The sequence below is a fragment of the Symsagittifera roscoffensis genome, chromosome 9 (assembly GCF_963678635.1).
Source record: "Symsagittifera roscoffensis chromosome 9, txSymRosc1.1, whole genome shotgun sequence".
NCBI classification, from domain to species: Eukaryota; Metazoa; Xenacoelomorpha; order Acoela; family Convolutidae; genus Symsagittifera; species Symsagittifera roscoffensis.
In genome coordinates this window covers 18,603,520-18,622,101 of record NC_087070.1, presented here as the reverse complement: position 1 = coordinate 18,622,101, position 18,582 = coordinate 18,603,520, and the positions used below count along the sequence as shown (strand labels likewise).

The window sequence follows — 18,582 nt, the reverse complement described above, 5'->3', positions numbered from 1 at the left end:
GGTTAAGGCTTTGGCAGGGACGGTTAAAAGCATGTAGAGCTGTGTTTAGACGCCAGCCAGTCGTTTTATAACCGGGCTTTATTTTCCGTCGATATGTACTACAGGGCGAATGTTACACGGTTGTTCTTATTTTATCGTTTAATTCAGGTGTGGAATTTGACCAGGGGTCGTGTTTGGCTGTTACAGTTTAATTGCTGTTTGCAATGGCAACATTTTGATCGTTGGCCGAAGGAGCTTGTTAAGGTCGAGTTGGAGGGACTTGAAGGTCAGTTGTAGCGTTGTCTGTAGCTAGAGAGGTGCAGCGAATGCAGATGAAATCGTCGTCGTGGTCGCTGCCTCGGATAGGGCCGCTGCTTTTTACATGAATGTAGGCTGCGCATGTTGTGCACCAAATTACACGGCCACGGTGCTTGTTACACATGATACAATGTGTTTGATCGGACATTATATGAGAAGGAATGGTATCGTCAAATTATCAAGAGAATTTAGAAAGAATATAAGCAACAAAACTTGTAAATTTTACCAAGGAACTAGAAGTGGATGCCGTCTCGGCAGATAATTTGATGGCTTAGATTTAAGTTAAGATTGGGCGAAACAATTAATGTGTGTGGAATGAACATATTTTCTTAATTAGGTTGAACAGCGCATGTATCTGAATGTAGTGTTTGCGATTAACGTCAATGTTATTGGAGCTTCGGATTGTTTTTGGTATGATTAGGGTTTTGGGCTGGAATTTGTTTTGTACTTGGATTGATTAGTGTTTCCCTTTGTAGCTCAACTTCCCGTGGTTGCAGCCTATTATCATTAAACCCGACGACAGAGAATTCAATACCAATACGAATACCAATATCAAACCCAGTTAATACCCCAAAAGTTTGTTACAATACCTTAAAACTTTTGCAAAATCTTTGAAAACTTGTGAAAAAATTAGAAATTTTTCTACATACATCTTTCGTTTATCTCAATTGAATCCCATTGAAAAAAATAATCTTCCAATAACTTTTGTGATTTTAGAAATATCTGAGACGATTCAGAACACCGAGAACCTGTTATGGACCTGGTATTGATCAATACCAATATGAAAACCAGGAACCTGACCGGCGATAATGGTACATGTAATAAGGCGCTTTGGTCTGTATTGTATAACTGTTTGATAAAGATCTTGAAGTGTGGCGCCGCGGTAAGAAAGAATTGTGGATTTTACTAGAGCTGGTTTTTCATATTTCATCCTTGATGTGCCACTTCTGTTAAAAGTCAGGTATGCTCCTTGCCTGGAATCGGGGCATCCACCTGAAACACAGACACCGAAGGCAACGGAGAAACTTTTACGTAGAAAGATGGGGCGATGATTGGGCAATGAATCAAAGAGTTTAATCTAAAAAAAAACAAAGCGAGATTTGGTAAGATAATCATAAGAAGAAAGCCCAGCGCGCATATGATATGGAAACACACAAGCTATTTAATAAGTTAATCACAACAATAAGGCTAATAGCAGTTTCTTATCAGTAGTGTGAGTAAAGGAACTAATAATATTATATCCCTCTGGTTTTGTTCAATATCCGAATTAAGGTGTTCAGTTAACAAAAAAGTTACGTGTCTTTCTTTTGGAATGATTTTTAAAAAATAAGCATGCCAACTCAAAGTGACCCTTCCCAATGCGTTCATTTCGTCAAATAAGACCGTTAATCATCGAAACTGCTCTTTCGTACAGTTGAACTACTTTCAATGAAATTCGTGTAACCGAACAACTTTTTGGCAGCATTCTGGTCGAATCGCACACTGCTCGAGGTTTAGCCTAATTGTTGTGATAAACTTATTAAATAGATTTGTTATGTTTGATGTTTGTGCTTGTTTGTGGAGCGCCCTCTAGGGAATTTTATAGACAGGTCTGTCAAGTGGCTTTCTGTAAGGAGGTGCGAAACTGGAACTGGCTTGAAGAGTCTGGTGGTGCACCGCTTGACCTACTGAGCTCGGGTGGGATTATTCCTTGTTTTGATTTTTGTAATTCGATTTTAAAATTTTATTAATTTAATTGTCTTTTATTTTTTATTTGTTGATTATTAAAATTCCCACTAAACGCTTATCATGGGTTAATTCAGTCCCCTAAAGTCCAGTCAAAATCCTTTTTTTACCTTTATACTGCGTCAAGATGAGGAAAAACAACAAAGAGTGTACAAGCAAAGATTGTTTAAACCCTTCAGGACTGATAAATTGGATCGGATGTGATGGTTTTTCTAGTTGGTATCATATCAGTTCTGCAAATATTTCTCCCACCGGCTCTAAGAAAACCCAATGGTTTCATGTCCTTTATGCGTTGATGTAAAATCTGTTAATAAAACAACAGTAGATAATTATTTAGTGCTAGACAATTATATTAATACAGACATCTCAAAGGTCCGAGTACTCAAGAGAGTACCAAAAAACTTGCGTGATACCTTGGCGGAAAGTCTGTCGGACAAAATCAATGACATCGTCTACAATGAAGAAGATGTTACAAAATTGCTAAATTTTTAAACGTCATTCTTGTTTTTTTTGGAGCAACCGAAAAGAAGTGGACGCAAACAGACCACAAGCATGAGCTCTTTGATAAATGAAAAAAATTCAAGCAAATGACGTTTCACTTCCAAAATCCCATCCCCAAGTTTAAAGCCCGCCCTTGAGCTACCTCGAGCAGTGAATAAAGCTAATAAGTGGTAAGCTTGATGAAGGAAATGTAAAGGGAGGAATAAAGCTTGCTGCTTCGGATGACAAAATTGCTTCTTTTTCAAGTGATAACTATCAAAAATTGTTGTCTAAGCACCCTCAGCTAGCCAAACTTGCAGCTCCAATTCCAGAAAAATTAGATAGTTTTTTTGTAACAGCTTTCGACCTGTACAAAGATATAATGTCCTTTCCGAACGGATCAGCAGCAGCTCCTGATAAAATAGTTCCTCAAATTTTTGAAGATCTTGTTTGTAAGTCAAATGGCAGTGCATGACTCATTTTTGTGAAATCGCTTACTAAGCTGATAAACCTCATTGGAGATGATAAAATACGCGAACCCCCAAGATCTTTCTTTTTTGGCGCAAAGCTTATCGCCCTCATAAAGATAGACGGAGGGTTGAGACCGATTGCCATAGGCAACACGCTAACACGTATCGCGTCTAAATGCCCTGGAGGCAAGGCCCTCTCCGAGCGACAAAAAGTTTTCGAACACGTACAGGTAGGATGCGGTACCAAACGAGGAGCAGAAATAGCTGCACACTCGTTTCGAAAGCTAATTGAACGCGACGACAACCCAAAATGCACTGTTCTTTTGAAACTAGATTTCAAGAATGCCTTTAACTCTCTAAATAGAGAAACAATGCTGAATAATGTTTATTCAAATCGCCCCCGAATTGTATAATTACACCCATTGCGCGTATAGTAAACCTAGTTACCATTTTTACGGAAGCTCTGTCATAATGTCAGAATACGGAACTCATCAAGGTGATCATAAAGCCCCACCCTTTTTGCGGAATTATTTCAGACACTAGTCAAACAGTTGGAGTCGAAAACATCTGGTATTTAGATGATGGAAATTTAGCCGACGACTATAAAGTAGTTCTCCGGACCTTAAAAACATTCTGAAATTGGAACCAAATTACGGCCTGAGCTTGAACACTGAGAAGTGCGTGCTTTGTTTTTTGGGACCAACTACGAGTACACAGTAAAATTCAATTTTAGCACATCTATGAAAAAAATGCCACAAAAATAAACAAAAAACAAAAGAAGAACTTTTCATTTTAGGATCACCAATCGGCGTACTTTGCCGAAAAAAATTGCTCCACGAAAAATTAAGGATCTTGAAAAAATCTCGGATGTCATTGACAAACAAGACGCCCATTATGGTTTTTACCTCCGGAGAGATTGCTTTAGCATGCCAAAAATTCTATAATTTTTTTTGCGTACGAGCACTTGTTTTTCGCAAAAAGATTTTTTGGAAAGCTACGACAGATTAATAAGAAATTCGTTAGGCAAGGTCACTATTGTGAAAAGGGATGGTAACCAGTTTTTACAAGCAGATCTACCGGCAGCCAAAGTGGCTTGGGCGTTTCTTCCGCTCGTCTACTCGCTTTAACCGCTTTCTTAGCCTCAGCAGTAAGAACAAAAAATGCCTTGAGCGAAATCTTTGGTTTGGAGCATGTGGATGGAACCTATAATGATGCGCTTGAACGGTGGTTTGAGCTTGGAAAAATTGAAATGGCTCCGGAAAATGAAATCTAAAAAAATTGTGCAGAGCCAATTTTTGACAGCGAAATTGGAGACTTGAATTTGCGACTCGAACCAACGGACGTAAACAGATTCAACGCATTCCAAGATAGATTTGGCTCCCAGTGGTTGAAAATCATCCCGTGCAACAAGTTGGGAATAAAACTGTCGAACCACCAACTCAGAATTGCGATAGGACTTCTGTTAGGCTCAAAAAATGCGAACGGCATAAATGCGAGTGCGGAAAAGACGTTACCGAGGATGGTTGGCATGGTCTTTCTTGCCTCAAAAGTTCAGGGAGGTTCTCGAAGCATTCAAACCTGAATGCCCTTTTAAAGCAGAGTTTATCTTCTACTCACATTTTGTCTGTTTTAGAACCGCGACACCTCTACAGGACCGATCAGAAGCGATCAGACGGTTTGATGCTCGTTCCATGGGCTCTTGGTAAGCAGCTTTTGTTGGATGTAACGGTAGTAGACTCCTTAGCTCTTTGTAGGATTAATGCCGGGTCTGTTTGTAATCCTGGTACGGATGCCGCTGAAGCGGAAGAGCGCAAGAATGGCAGGTAGAAAGATCTTGTAGATGATGGATATCTTTTTCAACCGCTAGCTTTTGAGATTCAGGGCGCGGCCGACCCCAGCACAGAAGTTAATTTCAGCAAGCTTTGTGAGAACTTAAGCATTGTGCCAGTCGGTCATATTTGGAAGTTTCACCTTGAGCAATGCTTAATCTTGATTTTGGGGTGAAATGCAATTTTCAAAAATACGAATTGTGCATGTCATGCTCAAGTTTCTCGCGACATCTGAAAATACAAGAAAATAAGATCAGAAGATTCGAAATACAATCGCGGGAAGTTAGTCCAAAATATAGGACCGTGAAATTGCTATTCGCAATTTCGCCGTATAAATTGAACGAGAGTAGAGCTGTCTCATTCTTAGAGAAGAAACAAGTTGTAACTGAGAAAACAAAGAAGATTGAGTGGACCAGAGTGAACCGTCGTTGGAAGGGTGGACAGCTGAAGCTGCGCAATGGTCCAAACAGAAAACTTAAGTCTTGAGTTAAAACTTATCCACTTCAAACTTCTTGAGTTAAACTTGATTACTGAATTAAATCTAGAGTTGTTTATTAAATTAGTTACTCGACTCTAGAAGTCGTATCGGCATATAAGTATCCAATGTAAATTTCTTTACTGTGTTTTACATTATTACGTTGTTTTACGTGAGTTAGGGAGAGTTTTAGGTTGATCCATCTGAAATGGATCAAAGGTCCACTGTCTAATAAAAGTAACTGTATACGTAAGATTACAACCCTGTTTTTAACGGCGTTCGAGTGTTATGGGTATTTTGAGACCTAAGCATGGGCGTTCTTTTTTCTAGAGTGGGGGGGGGGGGGGGTATTTTGGTAGTAGCCTTCAAGCCTTAACACGGTTTGTAGTCTCACGTCGCAAGTGAACCGAATTGGTTCCGACCATTTGAGTTAGAAAAACACAAGAGATCGTGTCCCTGACTTTGGAGCCAATGGTTATAGGGCCTTTTTTTAACCTCGTATGTGACTAAAGTAGGCGACTGTTACATAGTGTTTTTATGGCGCTCCTGGGTGTTGTTACGACATCATGACTACGGGATCGAACCCACTTGACGCAGCTCCGGGCTACATGCCCATTCTAGAGTATCGGTGGTACGGTTCAACGGGAATATAACCACCCTCTGGTTGTACCGTGATAGCTTTTTAGGAAAATTTGAGAAAAATTCCCGGTGCGCTTTCCAAAACGAGGCCTAGCTAACCGAGTAATGGGGGCCACTAGGCAAAAAGATTAAAAGTAGGAACACAAAACTATATAAAATACAAAAAAGACTATGACTTTGACTTTCAGATTAGGTGGATCAAACCTTAATTTTAATTAAAATGGCATACACATACTGTTTTCAATAAGACAGATTGTCTCAATCAAACCAGCAACATTGAACATTGGAAGGTTTTTCATAAAGCTTGTGAAATCCGCGGACCCCTGGGAGACTTGACTGGAACAGGTGACCAGCCAAGTGGGAAAGTGGACCACTGAAAGACTTGACCACTGGGAGACTTGACTGGAACAGGTGACAAGCCAAGTGGGAAAGTGGTACTCGGCATAGAGACTTCAGAAACAGAGGACACTCGACTGGGAAAGAGACATCCAGCAGTGTGATCAAAGCAGAACAGAGCAAACGGGGGAAGGTGTTCCGTTTGGTCAAACGGGTATCATTAAAATCCATTTTACATTATAGGAAATAAGTGTAAACTTGAATAAGCGAATACCCACTGTTTTGAGGAAACGTTTTTACTTGAGCAGAGCTTGGAAACAGTTTCTACGGTTTTATCTCGAGAGGTTTAGCACCCATCGCGCTTAGGGTAATTTTCGGCTTAAGTCGGGGGCCAGACAGGGGGAGGTTAGCAGGGGGCTGGTTAAGTTAGAGTTTGTTGGTTGAAAATTGTACAATGGGGGCATTCTTATATTAACTAAACAATCGATATCGTCGATTTAGTTACACTAGATAAACTGAGTTGAAGACTCACAACAAAAGTAGCAACGCGAAGGTACTTGATAGCGAACTCGTAATAAGTTAGGTAACTCGACCGGATCGAGTGGGGGGATCAAAAATAGACAGTTTTTGGAACCCAAAAAGTGAAAACCCCTCAAGACCGCTAGTAGGGGGAGGAAAAACGCGTGACAGTCAGGTACCAGACAATTTTCACGAAAAATGATCATTGACGAAAACGCAGTTTAGGTGTACATGTTTTTCTTGTTTTTGAAATTTTTCTCATTTTACCTTTACTGTTTTTAAGTTTGATTTTTACTAAAATTTAGTCAAGAACGATCATAGAACAAGGTTAAAAGCAAATTGTATTTCGACTTGCATTGAAAATAGGATACAAAAGGAAATTACGGGGGCTTAGAACAAAAATTTAGAAAGTTTTAGTGGGGTTTTGGGGATTTTTCACACAAGTTCTAAAGGAGGTACTGGGAAAGTGGACTGGATAACTTAACACTCGAGTTAGGGTACAGAAGATACTAAAGACGAGCTCCGAACAGGAATGGGTATTGGAAGTTCGGGTAAAGAGTTTCAATACCTAGGCCAGAGATGTGGAAACATCACAAGAATCTTGTCGGCAGTCCTGGGTTAGTGACCGAAGGGACATAGGACAGTACAGAAGGGTCCCAAGACCGACCCTGAGGATTTCAGCACACGAGCGAAGAGTCCTAGGAGAGTACAAAGGGTCTCAGAAAGAAGGGTCCCAAGACCCTACCAGAGGTTACCAGAGTCCGAGCGAAGGGTCCCAGGACACTACCGAAAATTAGCAACACTTGAGCGAAGGGTCCCAGGACAGTACCGAAGGGACTAGGACACAACCGAAAGGTAGCAACACTTGAGCGAAGGGTCCCAGGACACTGCCGAAAGGTAGCAAAACTTGAGCGAAGGGTCCCAGGAGAGTACCGAAGCGTTCTAGGACAATTATCGAAGAGTCCCAGGACACTACCGAAAGGTAGCAACACTTGAGCGAAGGGTCCCAGGACAGTACCGAAGGGTACTAGGGCACTACCGAAAGGTAGCAACACTTGAGCGAAGGGTCCCAAGACACTAGGGAGGTATCACAGGAATAGAGCGAAGGGTCCCAAGACCCTAGCAGAAGAGGACAATACCGAAGAAACCCAGGACACTACCGAAAGTAGCAACATTTGAGCGAAGGATCCCAGGACAGTACCGAAGGGTACTAGGATACTACCGAAAGGTAGCAACACTTGAGCGAAGGGTCCCAAGACACTAGGGAGGTATCACAGAAATAGAGCGAAGGGTCCCAAGACCCTACCAGAAGATCCAAAGACCTGATCAAATATTCCCAATACATAGGATCGGTCTACACCTCTAGGAGTGACGAACTCATTTGGGCTTTAATAAATAATAGAATAGGAATTTTTCTTATAATTTCAATTAGATTTAACATTAGGAACTTGTATATATATTAGAATTGTAGATAAAAAAATCGTTTATAAAAGTAAAGAAGAAAACAAGAACATCTCTAACAGAAAGGAAAGGGATAGGAACTAAGCAAAATCAAACCTCGTCGCAACGGAAACTAACGCCAACAAATCCGAGAGTAATGAGAAAGAATATTTCAGTGATCATGGTCAATACAAGAAGCAACAAGGAAACGAAGGCCAAAAATAAGGTGACGGAAGAACCGACTATACCGGCTAGAGAATTCGATCTTGAGACACCAGACCAGAGTATAGACGGGGAGGAAAGAAAGTCGACGGAATCAACACCCATGCCAAACGTAGAAGTAAAAGAAAAGAAATAAAAAGAGTTCTCACCAATAGGCACTGTAGACGAAACAACAAACAACACACCCGCTTCTGAAACAAAAAGCCGCTTCTCAAACAAAAAGAACGTCATTCAGAGAGAGGATTGCAGCGATGGTCGGAATGAAACCAAAAGAGAAAGAGAAAGTAATACGAGCAATCGAGAAAAGAAAATTGTTTGGAACAGTTTCCGCAATAACTACCGAAGATAAACAAGACGAAGAGCAGGTCACACAAAAAGCAACGACCAACCAAGACAAACAAACTAGGGAATCAAAAGCAGCATCACTTGAGCTGGGGACTTGATGGTAAAGTTGGAATAATTCGACAAAATGCAGCGAAGAAGACCGTCAAGAGTTGAAAAAGGAAGTACGACACTACAAGAATGAGGACCTAGACAACTACTATGTCCTGGCAAGGGCGACGGAAGAGAAGCTGCAACAGATGGCGGACATAGTAGAAACGACCGACAACGAGCGAGAGAAATATATCACGATAGATATGGAGGAAATGAAGAAGAGATACGACACCGTGAGTGACTGCTGTGGAATCTAGAAACCAAAAGGACACAATGAGCAAGGAACAAGCCGAAAGTTCTGCAGCCATACAGTCCAAATTGGAAGTACTCTTGAGAAACTCCATAACCCAAGATAAATTAGTGGCGGAAAAGCCATCTGGAACTACATTCGACTTCGAAGAACCACAACGAAAGACACAGGAATCTACACCGATACCCCGGATTGATAGCACCATTGCGTCAGGAGGTACCAGGGCTGCTATGAAGGGGCAGCCTCAAATTCAACGAGGACGCCAGAGGACTGAAGAACACACGCGAGTGTACCACCGGATGCCATGAAGTGGACCAGTACCTGGAAAATGATGAACAGGACGCTTGAAGCATTCGCAACAAGGAACACATACTCAAGTGACAGAGGCAGTGGCAAATCCAGAAAAACCTTCAAGAAACTTAAGAAATTCATAGACGATTCAGGTTGCATAGACACCCGGGTTGAGGTAATGAGATCACATCTAGATCAAGACAACTTGAACGATGAGAAGCAGGCCTGCACGGCGATACTAAGCAAACTAGAGGGAACAGCACTGAAGTGTGTGGTGGCAAAGAAGGAGGAGGAGCGTGACGCTGCCAAAAAGATCTTCGAGATACTGTTGAATCGATTTGGATCGGGTATGAAGGGTCATCAGGCGATGATGAGGTTCGATAAAAGAAGACAAAGATATGACCCTCTGGATGATCTTGGGAGCTTGAGGAGGAGAAGCGATCCAGGGGAATCGACCAAAAGATGAAACTTTAGCATCGCTTCGAAGTTTATCGACGGAGTGAGGAGTGACGACTTGAAAACGATGTTGGTAAAAAATTACACGCTATCGAAGGATAACGCACCAACCTCAGATGAGATGCTGCAAAAGTCAAGGGAGTATATGTTAATGAAACCGAAGAAGTACTCAATCTCAGAAAACAGAAACATGCAAGGGGAAGCCAACAACAAAGTTCGTCATAGTACAAACCTAGAGACGACATGGACAAACGAAGGTCATGCGCAAACTGTGGATCAGCGGACCATCACTTAGCGGATTGTACAATATACAAGCAAGGTATGAAAAGTTTGGGATATGCGCCAGACGAAGAAGACTAGAGTCAAACGGAAGAACACGAGTTGTACAGTGGTTTGATCACCAAGATAGGCGCGAGGTGCTTATTCTGCAACCAAGAGGGCCATTTCAGGATGTACTGTCCCCTGTTTTGCGAGGCAGTGAAGAATCAAGGTCAACCGAAACATAAATTGGCATTGACAGCGGCGCAGAACACAAGGAACAGACAAGCTGAAAATGACTCGCAGACCAAAGGGGCAGCAAATGGTGAGTTACCTACGAAGACAGTAAAGGCCGTAGCACAAGTCAAAGATGCCGTGGGGCTCAGACAAGGAGTCCAATAGTGATAATTTATGAGAAAGCAGCTGCAGAGGCTATCAACAGAATGAAGCAATACTTGACGACCAAAGAGATCGAACAACGGTTAAAACATGAGATGGAGAGACAAAAGATGAATGAGACACCCTCGACGACGAGACCAGAACTAGAGACCGGAGAAAACTTAGTGAACAGGAGTAATTGTAATAATTTGAAGATGATGAACGGCAAACCATTTGGCATCACGAAGGTTGGAGCGAGAAACATGTCAATAATTACAGTGGGCTTTCATGAAGTAACGAGGAACCTGTGATCAAACATTATTGCATGTTGATGTATATGTGGATTAATTGAGAACAATAACCCCCAAACCCCTTCTAGAGCATTGAGAGCAATACTTACGAGAAGTGGTGGCAAATCAATTCGCGTAGACAACATATAGACGGAAGCCTGTTGTCCGCATGAGGTCATGTTGAACATAGATGGTATAAACACCTATACAAGAACGATGATAACATGTGACGAGGATCTAGCCGGACAAATCAATGTTGGCAGAGAAGAACTAAAAGTGAGATCCATTGGGCACTGCGCTATGCTAGAAGAGGATGCCATGCATCTGGGAACGGAAGCAGACGTATCTGCACATGTATTGGATATAAGCGGGAAGAAGACACAACTGCGTGGGTTGTTGGACACGAGAGCCGCCTTGAGTGTAATACCAATTGAGACTTTGAAGAAAACGGGGTTCAACAAAGACGACTTGATTGACTCAAGAATATGGCTGTCAACAGCAAACAAGGGGGCGCTTCGGGTTCTAGGCAGGACACCAATAATAGCCCTAAATCTGGGGGAACGCAATTTGTGGATGAACTTTCTGGTGGTGGAGAACCTAGATGAGTCTGACCAACTCTTTTTAGGCAGAGATTTCATCAGGAATTCCGATGTAACAATTGATCTTAACAATGCGATTCGGAACCCGGAAAGGAAGTACGTAATTATTCCGGTAAATTTGATAATGGCGAATAAAAAGTAGACCCCAGTTTTCTTGACCAGGAGGAAAAGTCTGAAAGCGATTGAGGCCGCAATAGCAAGTTTGCGCATGAAAAATAATAATGCACTGAGTGACAAAAAATAAGTATGTATAGTACCGAACCCCAGCAGTCATAGTTCTGCTATTTTACGAAGATCCTTTTCGATAACCAAGAGTAGCTTCTGCGTCAGTGTCTTGTTGAATACTCTTGATATACCAATCACAATCCAGAGGGGGAGGAAGCTGGTATACGCACTGCTCGTGAAAACTAGATATGAAATGAATGAGAATGTGAAAGAAAAAGAAGTTATTGATTGCCCGAACCATAGGTGTAGAATTTATATCTTGAGAAGGTTGAAGAAAAAAAATGTTCATCAGGTCTTGTGAAGTCACTCAAGTCAGAGACAGACGATGGTCTTTCGAGCTGTTCAAATTTTCCAGAAACACCCACACTAGAGGAATTGGAAATGTATAAACTAGTATTACCTGAAATTGAACACTTAAGGGGAAAAGTAACAGACAAAAAGCTCGAGGTCATCAAGGATGTTCTATTTACGAATCAGTTTGTTTTTTCGAGTTAAAAGGCAGACTTTGAATGCTGCAACTTCGTTGAACATGAAATAGAGCTAGAAGAATCGACGGTACCGCACATGGAGGGGGCTAGGCGTATGATCCCAAACAAATCGGATGCATGTAGAAAAGAGATAGAGACCCTACTAGATTATGACATGATAGAACCATCCAAATCACCGTGCGTGGGTGGAGTAGTGATGGCTAAAAAGAAAAGAGACCAACTTAGGTTTTGTTGTGACCTTCGATATCTGAACTCCGACACGGTGAAGGATGCCTATCCCATACCTATGATAGATGAGACTCTTTCAAAATAATGTGACGCCAAAATTTTTACAACTCTTGATCTAGGGTCAGATTTTTGGCAGGTACCACTGAGGAAACAGGATAGGGACAAGAATGGTTTTGCAAGCGAGCTGGGATTGTTTCAATGGAAAAGGATGCCCTTTGGCCTTTGCAATGCGACAGCCACCTTCCAACGACTGATGGCACAGGTGATGACAAGCGTAACAAAGAAATACGGCAATTTAATAATGTGCTAGGTAGATGACGTGGTGATTGCAACAACTACCCTCGAGGACCACATTGAACTACTGGACGAGGTGTTTCCTTGCTACAAGAGAGCCGGCTGAAATGCAAGCCATCGAAGTGTGAGAAAATCAAGGACTCGATTAATTATCTAGGGAGAAGGGTAGAAAAACATGGCATTAGACCAGACCCGGATGCGGTAGAGGCAGTGCTGACTTGTAAATTGCCAAAAATAGAACAACAGTTGATGAGCTTCTTGGGTTTCGCAAATTACTACAAGGAAATCATCAAGGGCTATGCGGACAAAGTGTATCCAATGCAACATCTCATGAGGCACATGGGAAAGATATTCACGTGGAATAGCGTGGCTGAAGAGTCATTTCAAAGAATAAAGAAAGAACCGTGTGAAGCACCTGTGCTTGGCATGCCGACAGAGAGAGGGATGTACGTGCTGGATACCGATGCATCGGTAGTAGCGATCTCGGGCATACTCATCAAGAACAAAAGTGGAACCGAAAAACAGTGTTGAGACCGATCGCCTACGTGAGCAAAGTCTTGAGTGATACGGTAAAGAAGTAACGGTAAAAACGGAGATGTCACTAACTGGGTAGCGAACCATTCATGCTATAGTATATGGGGCTGAATTGGGAACTGGGGTTGAATGGGGTTTTTGGAAAAAATTGCAAAAAATGGGGCGTTTGGAAAAAATTGCAAAAATCTCAAGGTTTTAGCCAATTTTTTGTTGCTTTTGATCTAATTGAAAAAATATGGATACGTGTAGAGTTTAAAACTAACCTCAAATTGTAATTTAATTGGCATCATGTTGAGACAGTGATACAATACTTTGAATAAAATTGTGGATTTTTTGACAATTTTCTCTCAAAATCAGGAAATACCATAAAATTTACCTTAAATTGAGCTAAAAATTGCTTTTTATAATGTTCTGAACATATAAATATCATATTAGCTGAATCATTATTGGAACTTCCAATTTCTCGGGAAAATAGTGTAATTAATCGTGATTTTCGAGGAAGTAAAAATTAGTCAAATCTATCCAAAGTTTTCCATTTTTTACCTTTCATTTGTGTAATTGACTGTTTTTTTTCTGTTCAATTCAAAAAGAATTCAACTAAGAATTTCAATTAAATTGAAGAATAAGAGCAATACTCATTGTAATTTCTAGATGAAACTCCATGATCCAACTCATCCTTAGTTTTGTCTCAACGATTAACCCGAATTTGTACACAAAATACACATTCTGAGAAGTTTTTTTATGTTGGTAATAATAACAAGTGTCGGATCATTGCTAAAAAGGGAACATTTTACTGCTAAAATTGACTAAAAATGGGCTAAATTTTTCTTCAAAATTTTATTAGATTAATGAAATTCAACAAAATCTTCTTCAGAACTAATGATTATCTCTCTGTTGCTTCTATAACATAATTTTCTTGATTCTTTTGTAGAAACTTTCTATATTCTAAGGTTATTCTTGCCGTCTGCTTTTTACATGTTTTCGCTATTGAACTCACTTTGCAAGAAAATTTAGCAGAACTGGGCAATTTAGGAGGAAAGTGGTATCAATTGAACGAACAATTTGCTGGCAGAGATAAAATTAGAACTGATAACGCCTGATGATTACTTTGTAAATTTTACATGTTCTCCTTTAGGTTCCCTTGTTTAGTTATAACAATAAACTATTTAAGCAAAAGTACAGCTTTGGGATCATTAACTATCAATTCTCTTGCAAAACAGTTATTAAATCGCTTTTTGTAAAACTGTAATTTTACGTTGAGTTTTTAGAACAAATTAAGAGCAGATTGAATGTTGTTAATCTGAGGACCTCCGGAAATACACAAGTAGGTCTATTCCCTAAATTCCAACATCTAAATAGGTTAAAAAAACGCTTCATAGATGAATCGATTTAGAAAAGGAAACCAAGATGCAAAATGTAGCAACTAAATATTTTTGCCAAATTTAATAAGCAAAAAACTATAGTTCTACGTAATTTTCTAATTGAAAAAAATTGAAGCTAATCAGAACAAAATCTTTACTAATTGAATAATTGAAAATTTTAATATTAAAATTCTTATAATTAAAAGATTCAACAGCTGGTTCTGCCAAAGTATCAGTTTGTTTAGAATTTTTCAGCGGGCTCCATATTTTTTTCTCTAAAAAAAATCTACATCAAATTTTTAAGGCTTTAACAGTGTTGAGACCGATCGCCTACGTGAGCAAAGTCTTGAGTGATACGGTAATGAAGTACGGAGCACCCAAAGCGGAGATGTCACTAACTGGGTAGCGAACCATTCATGCTACGGGTAGACAACAGAGCACTCAGCTGGTTGAAAATGTACTCCATGGACCAGAGTTACATCGGACAAGGAAACATATGACACCCTACCGCCCACAAGATGGCTAGATATGTCAGGAAAACCGATAAAGGACCATCCCGAATTACCAATTGAACATAAGGCAAAAGAACATCTCAAAAGAAGTTTAGGGATGCCAATGGAAATAATGCTCAAGTCCAAGATAGTGAGGGAAACGCTGCAGGCAAAAGGCTACGACCTCAACGAAGTGGAAACAAGAAAGGTGACAGTAGGCAAGGATCTAAGGAAACTACTCGAGAGACTAGCAGATGACAAACCTGTGGTCTCAGAAAGTGGTAAAGCTAGACCGGAAGTCGCCATATTGAAAAGAGGGGAATTGAAACCTGACGGACACTTGATGAAGAGCAAGGAGGTTGTGCGGACACTAGTCGAGAGAATCCCGGAAGAAGTACTCCGCCGGACGACGATACGAAAGCAGATCGTGTCCTTCAAGGAGGAAGTTGAACATCTTGGAATATATCAAGAGTCTGGGGAGTGGCCGCAACCAGGAAGAGATGGCGAGGAAGAAAATTTGTCCGGGGAGTCGGAAGAATGGGATGATGGTTCGGAGGAGAGTGAAGATGAGCAAGACAGTCTGTGCACAATATTGGCTGAAGACAAAACGAGGTACCAAGACAGGGAGTTGCAAACAGATCCATCGTCAGGGACGTGCAACCTGGAACATGATGAAGCGTATGGAGGGGAAGAGCTTGAAAAGATATCAGTGTCAAGGAAACCATTCAGGGAGCTATCTTGCAATTCGAACAGCAGGACGAATCTAGAACCAGAGGACGACAGGGAGATCTTGATAAGGATAGTTTGTGTGAAGACTAAAGACGACATCCACAATCCTGGAGAGCTGAACGGTCAAAAGTAGTATATGGGGCTGAATTGGGAACTGGGGTTGAAAGGGGTTTTTGGAAAAAATTGCAAAAATGGGGCGTTTGGAAAAAATTGCAAAAATCTCAAGGTTTTAGCCAATTTTTTGTTGCTTTTGATCTAATTGAAAAAATATGGATACGTGTAGAGTTTAAAACTAACCTCAAATTGTAATTTTATTGGCATCATGTTGAGACAGTGATACAATACTTTGAATAAAATTGTGGATTTTTTGACAATTTTCTCTCAAAATCAGGAACTACCATAAAATTTACCTTAAATTGAGCTAAAAATTGCTTTTTATAATGCTCTGAACATATAAAGATCATATTAGCTGAATCATTATTGGAACTTCCAATTTCTCGGGAAAATAGTGTAATTAATCGTGATTTTCGAGGAAGTAAAAATTAGTCAAATCTATCCAAAGTTTTCCATTTTTTACCTTTCATTTGTGTAATTGACTGTTTTTTTCTGTTCAATTCAAAAAGAATTCAACTAAGAATTTCAATTAAATTGAAGAATAAGAGCAATACTCATTGTAATTTCTAGATGAAACTCCATGATCCAACTCATCCTTAGTTTTGTCTCAACGATTAACCCGAATTTGTACACAAAATACACATTCTGAGAAGTTTTTTTATGTTGGTAATAATAACAAGTGTCGGATCATTGCTAAAAAGGGAACATTTTACTGCTAAAATTGACTAAAAATGGGCTAAATTTTTCTTCAAAATTTTATTAGATTAATGAAATTCAACAAAATCTTCTTCAGAACTAATGATTATCTCTCTGTTGCTTCTATAACATAATTTTCTTGATTTTTTTGTAGAAACTTTCTATGTTCTAAGGTTATTCTTGCCGTCTGCTTTTTACATATTTTCGCTATTGAACTCACTTTGCAAGAAAATTTAGCAGAACTGGGCAATTTAGGAGGAAAGTGGTATCAATTGAACGAACAATTTGCTGGCAGAGATAAAATTAGAACTGATAACGCCTGATGATTACTTTGTAAATTTTACATGTTCTCCTTTAGGTTCCCTTGTTTAGTTATAACAATAAACTATTTAAGCAAAAGTACAGCTTTGGGATCATTAACTATCAATTCTCTTGCAAAACAGTTATTAAATCGCTTTTTGTAAAACTGTAATTTTACGTTGAGTTTTTAGAACAAATTAAGAGCAGATTGAATGTTGTTAATCTGAGGACCTCCGGAAATACACAAGTAGGTCTATTCCCTAAATTCTGCAACATCTAAATAGGTTAAAAAAACGCTTCATAGATGAATCGATTTAGAAAAGGAAACCAAGATGCAAAATGTAGAAACTAAAAATTTTTGCCAAATTTAATAAGCAAAAAACTATAGTTCTACGTAATTTTCTAATTGAAAAAAATTGAAGCTAATCAGAACAAAATCTTTACTAATTGAATAATTGAAAATTTTAATATTAAAGTTCTTATAATTAAAAGATTCAACAGCTGGTTCTGCCAAAGTATCAGTTTGTTTAGAATTTTTCAGCGGGCTCCATATTTTTTTTCTCTAAAAAAAATCTACATCAAATTTTTAAGGCTTTAACAGTGTTGAGACCGATCGCCTACGTGAGCAAAGTCTTGAGTGATACGGTAATGAAGTACGGAGCACCCAAAGCGGAGATGTCACTAACTGGGTAGCGAACCATTCATGCTACGGGTAGACAACAGAGCACTCAGCTGGTTGAAAATGTACTCCATGGACCAGAGTTACATCGGACAAGGAAACATATGACACCCTACCGCCCACAAGATGGCTAGATATGTCAGGAAAACCGATAAAGGACCATCCCGAATTACCAATTGAACATAAGGCAAAAGAACATCTCAAAAGAAGTTTAGGGATGCCAATGGAAATAATGCTCAAGTCCAAGATAGTGAGGGAAACGCTGCAGGCAAAAGGCTACGACCTCAACGAAGTGGAAACAAGAAAGGTGACAGTAGGCAAGGATCTAAGGAAACTACTCGAGAGACTAGCAGATGACAAACCTGTGGTCTCAGAAAGTGGTAAAGCTAGACCGGAAGTCGCCATATTGAAAAGAGGGGAAGTGAAACATAATTTAACATTATGTTGAAAATGCTTCTGCTTGATATGATTAGCAAGTTCCTCGCTGCTATATGTATAAAAGTTACAATTGGAAAAAGCCACAGTGCTTTCGATGTCTTGATGCGTGTAAGCGAGTGTAATCTCTGCCACATTCAAGACATGCAACTCTTTTGTTTCTAATCAATGACGGCATCTCAATATGTAGAAAAAGAAAAAATGGGAGATTTATAATGTCCCAAAATTTTAGAAAAGAAAAGTTGAATAGTCTCAAGCAATACAAAAATGGAAATAAAAACAGCAAATGTCTTAACCAATTGTTTTTAACGAGAAAAAAATCAGAATGGATTTGTTATTCAGCCTAGCTGAAAAAATTAAATCCAATCCAATCATGGAGCTTTCAAACGTTTTGCTATCAACCAATCTGATCGAGCATTAATTATGAGGAAATTTTTTATCTTTTCTGATATCAACTGAATAAAAGTGAACAAAAACAGCAATTTTCTTAACCAATTGTTTTTAACGTGAAAAAAAATCAGAATGGATTTGCTATTTAGCCTAGCTAGAAATAAAAAATCATCCAACCTAATCATGGAGCTTTCAAAAATTTTGCTATCAACCAATCTGATCCAGCATT

The 18,582-nt window shown here is 39.7% G+C and overlaps 1 protein-coding gene across 1 annotated transcript in view; it reads right to left on the bottom strand.

Moving 5' to 3' along the window:
- Positions 1 to 1,464, bottom strand: part of LOC134853912 (ubiquitin-conjugating enzyme E2 K-like) — a 188,779-nt gene extending 187,315 nt beyond the window's left edge. Inside the window, exon 1 of the mRNA XM_063869878.1 lies at positions 1,458 to 1,464. The gene's annotated coding sequence lies outside the window, so the exon portion shown is untranslated. The remainder of the gene's footprint in view (positions 1 to 1,457) is intronic.
- Positions 1,465 to 18,582: the final 17,118 nt, after the last annotated feature.